This window comes from Gavialis gangeticus, unplaced genomic scaffold (genome assembly GCF_001723915.1).
Source record: "Gavialis gangeticus isolate Ggan-Ray unplaced genomic scaffold, GavGan_comp1, whole genome shotgun sequence".
NCBI classification, from domain to species: domain Eukaryota; kingdom Metazoa; phylum Chordata; order Crocodylia; family Gavialidae; genus Gavialis; species Gavialis gangeticus.
In genome coordinates, this window is record NW_017729033.1 from 58,476,626 (window position 1) to 58,484,975 (window position 8,350).

The window sequence follows — 8,350 nt, forward strand, 5'->3', positions numbered from 1 at the left end:
CACCCCCTGACGCCTCCATTTCCATTTTCACTGACTGGCTTTCTTGCCTGCATTGCATGCCAGCCTCTGGCTTCTTTATTATTCCTTCCATCCAGGAACAACACACACACACACCAACTACAGGTGCTTCCTCAGCCTGACAAAGGGTTTTTCAACTGACACCTTGCTACAATATATTTCTGTAACTATGCAGCTTGTCTGTTAAAAGATACCAGATTAGATTGACCTAAAGGGCCTTGTCTGCCAGTGCCATGTCCTTAGACCAACACCCCTAGCATCTGACAGGAAGGATGCAGGGCCTGGGCACACCCTAGCCCCGGGGCTGGGCTGGCAGGGACGGTTCTCTGGCAGCTGGTGGAGAAGAAGCTGCCAGAGGAAAGAAAGGCTTTGTCACAGTTTGGCTGCCTGAGATGCTGCTGATGCTACTGTGCTGCTCACTAAGTAATTATTTAACCTGTTGTCATTTAAGTGATAGACTGGGCTGAGGCTGTAGGGGAGGAGGAGACCTCATTGGGACACCCTACTGTGTCATGTAGAGGCCCCAGCGCCAGTGAGGGCATGCCTTAACACACACACAAAGTCACGCACATCACAAGTTTTTCTTGTCAGCAGCTTGAGGTGCAGTTTCCCAGAAACCCGTGTACCTATCTCCTTGAAACCTGGCAGGCTTAATGGCCTCAGCAGAGGCTACCATGCCTGCAGTTTTCACCCCCCTGTGCCTTCACACGCACGTGACATGAGTTTTGCTTGTCAGCAGCTTGAGGTGCAGTTTCCCAGAAGCCTATTCATCTATCTCCTTGAAACTTGGCAGGCTTCGTGCCCTCAGAAGGGCCTACCAGCCATGCTGTTTTCATCCACATCTGCCAAAAAATGACAGAGTTGTAGGCAGTTTCATGCTTCCCCATTATAGCCTATGGGCAAAACATCAAAACAGCGTTGAAACAGCGAAGCAGTTTCAACAAAACAAAACAGAACAACGGTTTCTAAACTAAATGAAACTCTAAACGTAACACTGTCCCATCGAAACAGCAAAACAACAATCGAAACGAAATGATGCTGTTTTGCACAGCCCTAGAAATTGGCTGTTCTGAGGCCTGATAAAGAAGAGCGATAATAAACTTGGCTTTCATTTTTGAATTTTTAATGAACAGTTCAGTCCTTTCCTTTTACCAAGTCATTCTGAAACCTACACTAAGGTTACAAAAATATGCCTGGAATTTTGCTGTATCACCTGTTATAACTTTGAAGCTGTGGGAGTTGTTTAAATGTATGTTGATTTTTTGGTCTTGCCATTAGCTGTAACTGTACATCACTATTGCAAATCCACTGCGGAGGCTGTTTGTAATTCTTTAAGCAGAACTCTTTACAAATACAGTCCCTATTAGGGCCAGTTTTCTTCATGAACAGTCTCTGACAAAAAGAAGTGTTTTTTGAGAAATTCCTTTTGCTGTTTTTAAATGGTTTGAAATAGAACCTGATTTCCTATAGTAAAATGATTGCCAGACTATTAGACAAGCAGAACATCCAGTTGGTTACCTTGAGACTCAGTGTAATAGTTTCTTTCAGGAGGATTCAATGATCTGAAAAAAAGTCAGTCAGGAATTAGCAAAGTTATGAATATTTGAAAATCTTGTCTTGAGCATGCATAATAGAAAATGTACTAAATTTGTCATTTCTCCAGAGGCTCATTCTGGATGTATGTTTTGTATGTATTTTGGAGACCTGTAAACATTTACATTTACTAGTCTCTGATCAGTGCTTCTTGACTAGGCCTGTCAGTTTATTTTGAGAGTCTTATTGGCAGGGAACCTGGATTTCTCTGTTTAAAAATTGCAAATTCTCTGCCAGAGCCTCTCACCCCCAGGCCACAGCCCTCTGCTCTGCCGGTGCCCCTCAGTTCCCACCCACAGCCATCCACCCGCACCCCAGCCTAGCTGGTACCCCTCACTCATGCCCCTCAGCACCCTCCCCCCCCCCAGCCCTGCCAGATGGAGCCCCTCTCCCCCTTCCAGGGCGATGGGACCCAGGCGTGACCAGTGAACTCAAACTGGTGGGGCAGGTGGAGTGTCCCATGGGAGTGGGGCGGGGGGTGGGGGAGTTGCAGCCAACCAGGAGTGGGGAGGGTGTGTTTGCAGCTGGCTGGGCACTCCGGCTGGTAGTGGGGAGGCTGAAACCCCCCCTGCTCCCAACTGGCTGCAAACCCCCACCCCCGCGCTCCTATGGGACGCTCCATCCACCCCACCAGTCTGAGTTCACAAACTACGCCTCATGGGACCAGGGCCAAGGCTCACAGCCCCATGCCAGCAGCACCCAAGCCGCAGATGCCACCCATGGGAGACAGCAACTGCTTCAGCTGGAGCGGAGCATAGAGCCCAGCTCCTTCCCCACCCCGTGCTCCTCCCCACAAGTGGCACGTCCGAAGCAGAGCCCTTGGGGTGAGAGGGGGAGGCAGAGGAACGATGCAGGCTTCCTGCTGCTGGCTCAGGGCTCCCTGCCCTGCTGTCCTCCCTCTGGGAGCCTCTGTGGCCCAGCAGGTAGGACCCAGCACAGGAGGGCAGAGCAGGACAGGCAAAATCGGTGCCAGTGCCAAGTGCCACACGTTGGCCACACTGCCATAGCGGGATGCCCCCTGCCCACCTGGCAGCAGCAGGGGGCACAACTCCATACCACCCCTGCTGCTGCTCAGCAGGCAGGGGGCACAATGCCAAAGCAGCACGGCCAATGCAGGGCTCCTGGCAGCTGCAGCTCTCTACCCCCCCACCACACACACACACGCGCGCACCAGGGCCCACTCGCTGGGCCACAGAGGCCCATGGGGGGAGGGCAGCAGGTTGGGGAGCCCCAAGCCCAAAGGAGGCAGCTCACATCCATCCTCAACCCATGTACAAATCTGGGGGACACATGCCCCCCTATTCCCACTCCCTCTCTCCCTCACCTGTGGTGACTCAATCTGCACCCTCTCCCCCTCCCCAACTTACGTGTGAGAGCTGCTGTCCACACTGCCTGGCTGTCACGTGCATGATTGTGCACACACATGGATGTGACACCCTGTGGATCCCGCTCTCCCCAGCCCCAAGCAGCCCCTTGCAGGCTGGAACTCGGCCAGCCTGCAAGGGGAAACCTCCCATTTCCCGCATTTTTCTCCTTTAAAAAATGCAGATTTTCTCCTTTTCAATATTTTTCCGTAGCGAACAGAAAATGCAGATCCCCGATTATCAGACTGGATTGAGTGCAAGATTGGCTTTTCAGACACCAAAACTTAAGGAAGTTTATTCAGGAAGCTTGTTTATGGAACTCTTCAGTAATTTTGCGTTGTTCCTTACCATTGCTGTTGCTGCTAAATCACTTGGCTCCTCTAACAACAGACCTACAGTGCCTTTTGTCCTTTTTCTGACTAAATCCCATCTTCCTTTGCAACTCCTTTCCAAATCCTTTCCTTTTCCTTCTCCAGTTTTTGCTAGTCTAAATTTAAGTTAGCTTTCAAAACTTCTGAATCTCTGTAATTACAGTTGCCAGCAGCCTTTACATGAGGTACTTGCCCACAGCTGTGTGAGAATTAGGGAGCAGCAGAGTTTGTGAGCATACACTACAGATTTACAGGCGTACACATTTATTTATTTTTTTAACTGGAGTTCCTATTGTTTATTCCTACAAAAGTGTTAGTACCTTTCAGGAAATTCTTCTTTTTCTAAGCCAACAGTAGTCCTTTCCAGTGTACTAACAACACTGTTTTATGAAAAAAACTACATCTTTCTGTGCCTGAAACTGCTTACTCAGGCAGTTACATAACTGTTTCCTTCTTGCCTTTGAAAGGCCAGAGACCATTTACCTTTCTGAGGTTACAAACCAGCAGTTGTTTCAAGCCATGAAGGCTGAATTTATACAAAATGTTATACAAATCGGGAGCAAATCTATAAATACCACAGGAAACATTCTTCAGCAGGTATGGTCTCTGCTTTCAGAGTAGACTGTTGTTACCTTACAGAGCAGATTAACAGTACTTCCAAGAAAGTCTCAGACCTTGTTTGATGGATGTTTAATCAGTATTTAAATCTATTGCAACTACAAGGATTGTCTAGGCCACTGGTGACCAAACTGTGTGGCACAGGCCACCTCTGTCTTTGACGCACAGCTGATTTTGGAAGGGGAATAGAGCATCAGAGTGGCACAGAGCAAGCAGCAGAAAGATAAGGTAGGGAAGCACAGGGCAGGGAGCAGAAAGTAGAACAGCAGATTGGTCAGGGAACAGGGAGCAGAAAACAAACAGCAGATTGGATCAGAGTGTAAGGGCAGGCTTGCCAAAAAGGTTGGCCCCCCAGTAGTAAACCTTTCACTTGTTTTGCCTATACTAGGGCTCCCAATACAGTTGACAGTGGGAAATATAGTACTTAGAAACTTTTTTAGACTAGTTGGTTTTGAATCCTTCCCTCTTAAGTCTGTCTACATTATAATTTTTATTGTTTAGATGAAAATAGAGATCAGGAAGAGGTATAGCCAAACTAGCACTGAACATTGCTTAATTGCAGATTTAAACAAAACCATTTAAAAAATATGGTTCAACTGAAACTACTAGGAGCAAATTTTTACATTACTTGTGTTCTTTCCTTTGGAAAAACCATTCATCCAGGCATTTGGCTTTCTGGTGTTTCCAGCATTTACGAAGCTGTTCCTACTGGTCTCTCATATGGAAATGACATGCTGGACTCTTTCCCTCCTGCTCATATTTCATCCATTTCAGGTCAAATTGAAATGTATCCTAAAGTGGCAAAATGTAAGAGAGAAAACTGTGTCACTCTTACCTTGAATCAAGCAATGATTACACATTCCATGAAAGATGAGGGATCACCTCCTGGGAAATTTATTTTCCATGAGATCCCCTTCATCTAAAAGATTATGAAGGCTGCATACTGCTCCATTTCAGTCACATAGCCCCCAGCAAATCAATAGTACAGTCAGAGACATAACTAGTAAGTTCTTTGCCCTGGGCAAAACCCTGCTGAACAGCATGTGTGTGGGCATGTAAGTTTTACCTGTCCTGGTTGCTAGTGCCATGGCATGGCCTGCCAGTCCCCGGTTTCTGCTTCTGCAACATGGACCTGTTGCTGTTGTGTCATGGACTCCATGCTGGTGCTCTCCTCTAAATCAGTGTCCCTCTCACCCCTAACTATGCCAGTAAGTGCAGCCACCAGCTCCGCCCAAGTTTTTTTACTGGATAAATCATTGAAGAAAAGGCAGTTGGCCCTCTGGCTTGTATAGAGTTCTTTGGAGTTCAAATCCTTTCTACAATTTTAATTTCCCTCTTAAATATATGTAAAAGCATATCTGTCTTTCTTTCCTTTATTCTATTCTAAATTCAATGTGAAACATGACTTGCTGTTTCTGCCAAATCACCTATGGTATGGAGTGCATAGTGTGCAGTACATCAGAGTAAATCATGCATCCTTTGCTTCCTCTCTTAAATCCATCTATCCCTTCTCATTTAAAACTGTCATTCTACCTCCACAAATGCTATAAAAGCCGGTCTTTTTTTCCCATGTTTATGAAACAACATCTAGGTTTTTACAATTGCTTTCAGTTTTACCATAAAACTAAATTGTTGGCCTTTCCTGACCTTCTGCATTCTTATGATCTCTTACTATTGAACTTTACTTTTCTTAACTACTGAGGATGAAGTCAGTCTTTGATAATGTCAACAGACTAGATCAGCTGCCAACAGCTTCTTACAAGCTGCAGGCCAGAAAAATCTGGCTCCGGTCCTGTGCAGGCTGGGTGACTTCAGCTGTATGCAGCAGGAGGGCTTTGCCTACACCCACACTAGAGCCCAGCGGCTGGGAGCAGCACTCACACCACCACCACTTCTCCCAGCCCCCTGCTCTCTGACTGTGGCATGGGTGCAACTTCCGGTAGCAGGTAGCTATGGTGGGAACTAAGTCCATACTGCTGCTACTTCTCCCCGTTACCCCTGTCTACTCTCCTCCCCCTGGTAGACAGCCAAAACTACCCAGCCTGCATTAGACTAGAGATAAGAGGGTAGGAAGAACCAGCAGTGGGCACAGGCAAAGCCCACCACCTCCATGGGCTTGATCTAGTGGCTCTTTGGACCGGCATGTGGGCTGTATGCTGCCAACCCCTGGAATAAATTATCTTGAACACTTAATTTCCTTTCCATCTAGAAGTTTCTAAGAAGCCTGGTCTAGGTTGCTATTTAAAGCCACTCAGGGCTCTAATCAGAGATGTGTTCAGGAAGGACAGGCAAGGGTGGAGGAGGAGGAGAAGTTGCTCATTATGTAAAATAGCTGTATGATGAATGCTCAGAGGTGCAATGTAAAACTAGGAACAGGCCTGTTGAAAGCTTCTTTGTTAGGGTCAGAGGGGAGAACAGTAAGGGTGATATGATGGGTGTCTGTTATAGACCACCAGACCAGGAGGATGAGGGTTTCTTCAAACAGCTAGTGGAAGTTTCCTGATCCCAAGCTCTGGTTCTCATCGGGGACTTGAATCACCTTGACATCTGCTGGGAGGGCAATACAACAGTGTACAAGCAATCCAGGAAGCTTTTAGATAATGTTAGGGTCAACTTCTTGGTGCAAGTGTTAGAGAGGCTAACTAGGGGCTGTGCTTTTCTTCACATGCTGCTCAGAAACAGGTAAGAATTGGTGGGGAATATAATAGTGAATGACAACTTGGGCAGCAGCGACCACATGATGACCGAGCTCAGGTTCCTGAGGAAAGGAAAGAAGGAAAGAAACAGAGTAAGGACCTTGGACTTCAGAAAACCAGACTGTGACTTACTCAGGGAACTGATGGGCAGGATCCCCCAGGAGGCCAATCCAAGGGGGAAGGGAGTCCAGGAGAGCTGGTTGTATTTTAAAGAAGCCATCCTGATGTGCAGTAAGACTAGCAAGTATAGCATAAGTATAGCAAGTACAGTATAGAAGAAGTTTAGCTTAGCAGGGAACTCTTCAGTGAGCTAAAACACAAAACAGAAGCTTGCAAGAAATGGAAACTTGGACAAATTACTAGGGAGGAGTATAAGAGTATTGCTCAGGCATGCAGGAATGAAATCAGGAAGGCCAAAGTGCAACTGGAGTTGCAGCTAGCAAGGTATGTGAAGGGTCACAAGAATGGTTTTGACAAGTATGCAAGCAACAAGAGGAAAATCAGGGAAAGTATGAGTCTGGTACTGAATGGGGGAGACAACTTGTTGACAAATTATGTGGAAAAGCCTGAAGTACTAGATGACTTTTTTACCTCAGTCTTCATAGGCATGGACAACTACCTGGTTGCCTGACAGAGGATGGGCAGCCAACAGTGGTGAAAGAACAGGTGAGAGACTATTTGGAAAAGCTGGATGTGTACAAGTCTATGGATCCAGATATGATGCATTCAAGGGTGCTGAGGGGAGTTGACCAATGTAATTGTAGAGCTTTTGGTCATTATCACGGAAAACTCATGGTGATTGGGAGAGGTCCTGGATGATTGGGAAACGGCAAATATAGTGCCCATCTTAAAGAAAAGGAAGGAGGATCCAGGAACTACAGACCAGTCAGCCTCACCTCAGTCCTTGGAAAAGTCATGGAACAGGTCCTCAAGGAATCCATTTCTAAGCACTTGGAGGAGAAAGTAATTAAGGACAGTCAGCATGGATTCACCAGAGGCAAGTCATGCCTAACCAACCTGATTGCCTTCTATGGCAAGATGACAGTCTTTGTAGATACGGGGAGAACAGTGAATGTGATGCACCTTGATTTTAGCAAGGCTTTTGACACGGTCTCCCACAATGTACCTACACTGAACACCTTCAAGATCAAATTGGAAGCTTCTCTTGCTGGGATCCTATGACCCCAGCTGACTTCCTGCCCTTTGGGCGGGGGGCTGGACTTGATGATCTTCCAAGGTCCCTTCCAGCCCTAATGTCTATGAAATCTATTAAATGTTCTTGCAAGTAAGCTAAGGAAGTATGGGTTGGATGAATGGACTATAAGGTGGATAGAAAACTGACTGGATTGTCAGGGTCAGAGCATAGGTGACTGGTAGGGGGTGCACATGCCCCCCCTGAAGGGGCTGATGCACCCCCTGATGGCCAACACTGATGCTGTTGGTAGGGCTGGTGCTTCCCCCTCCTCCCCCCCGCCCGACAGGGCTGCCAGTATCAGCAACTTTTACAGGTGCACCCCCAGATTCAGGAGGCACCAGTCACTTATGGGTCAGAGGGTAGTAATCAATGGCACGATGTCTAGTTGGCAGCTGGTATCAATTAGAGTGCCCCAGGGTTCGGTCCTGGGGCCAGTTCTGTTCAGTATCTTCATCAGTGACCTGAAAGATAGGATGGAGTGCACCCTCAGCAAGT

At 47.1% G+C, this 8,350-nt stretch overlaps 1 protein-coding gene across 1 annotated transcript in view; it reads left to right on the plus strand.

The window, feature by feature from the left end:
* NWD2 (NACHT and WD repeat domain containing 2) overlaps positions 1-8,350 on the plus strand; it is a 111,194-nt gene that overhangs the window by 74,301 nt on the left and 28,543 nt on the right. The window lies entirely within an intron of this gene.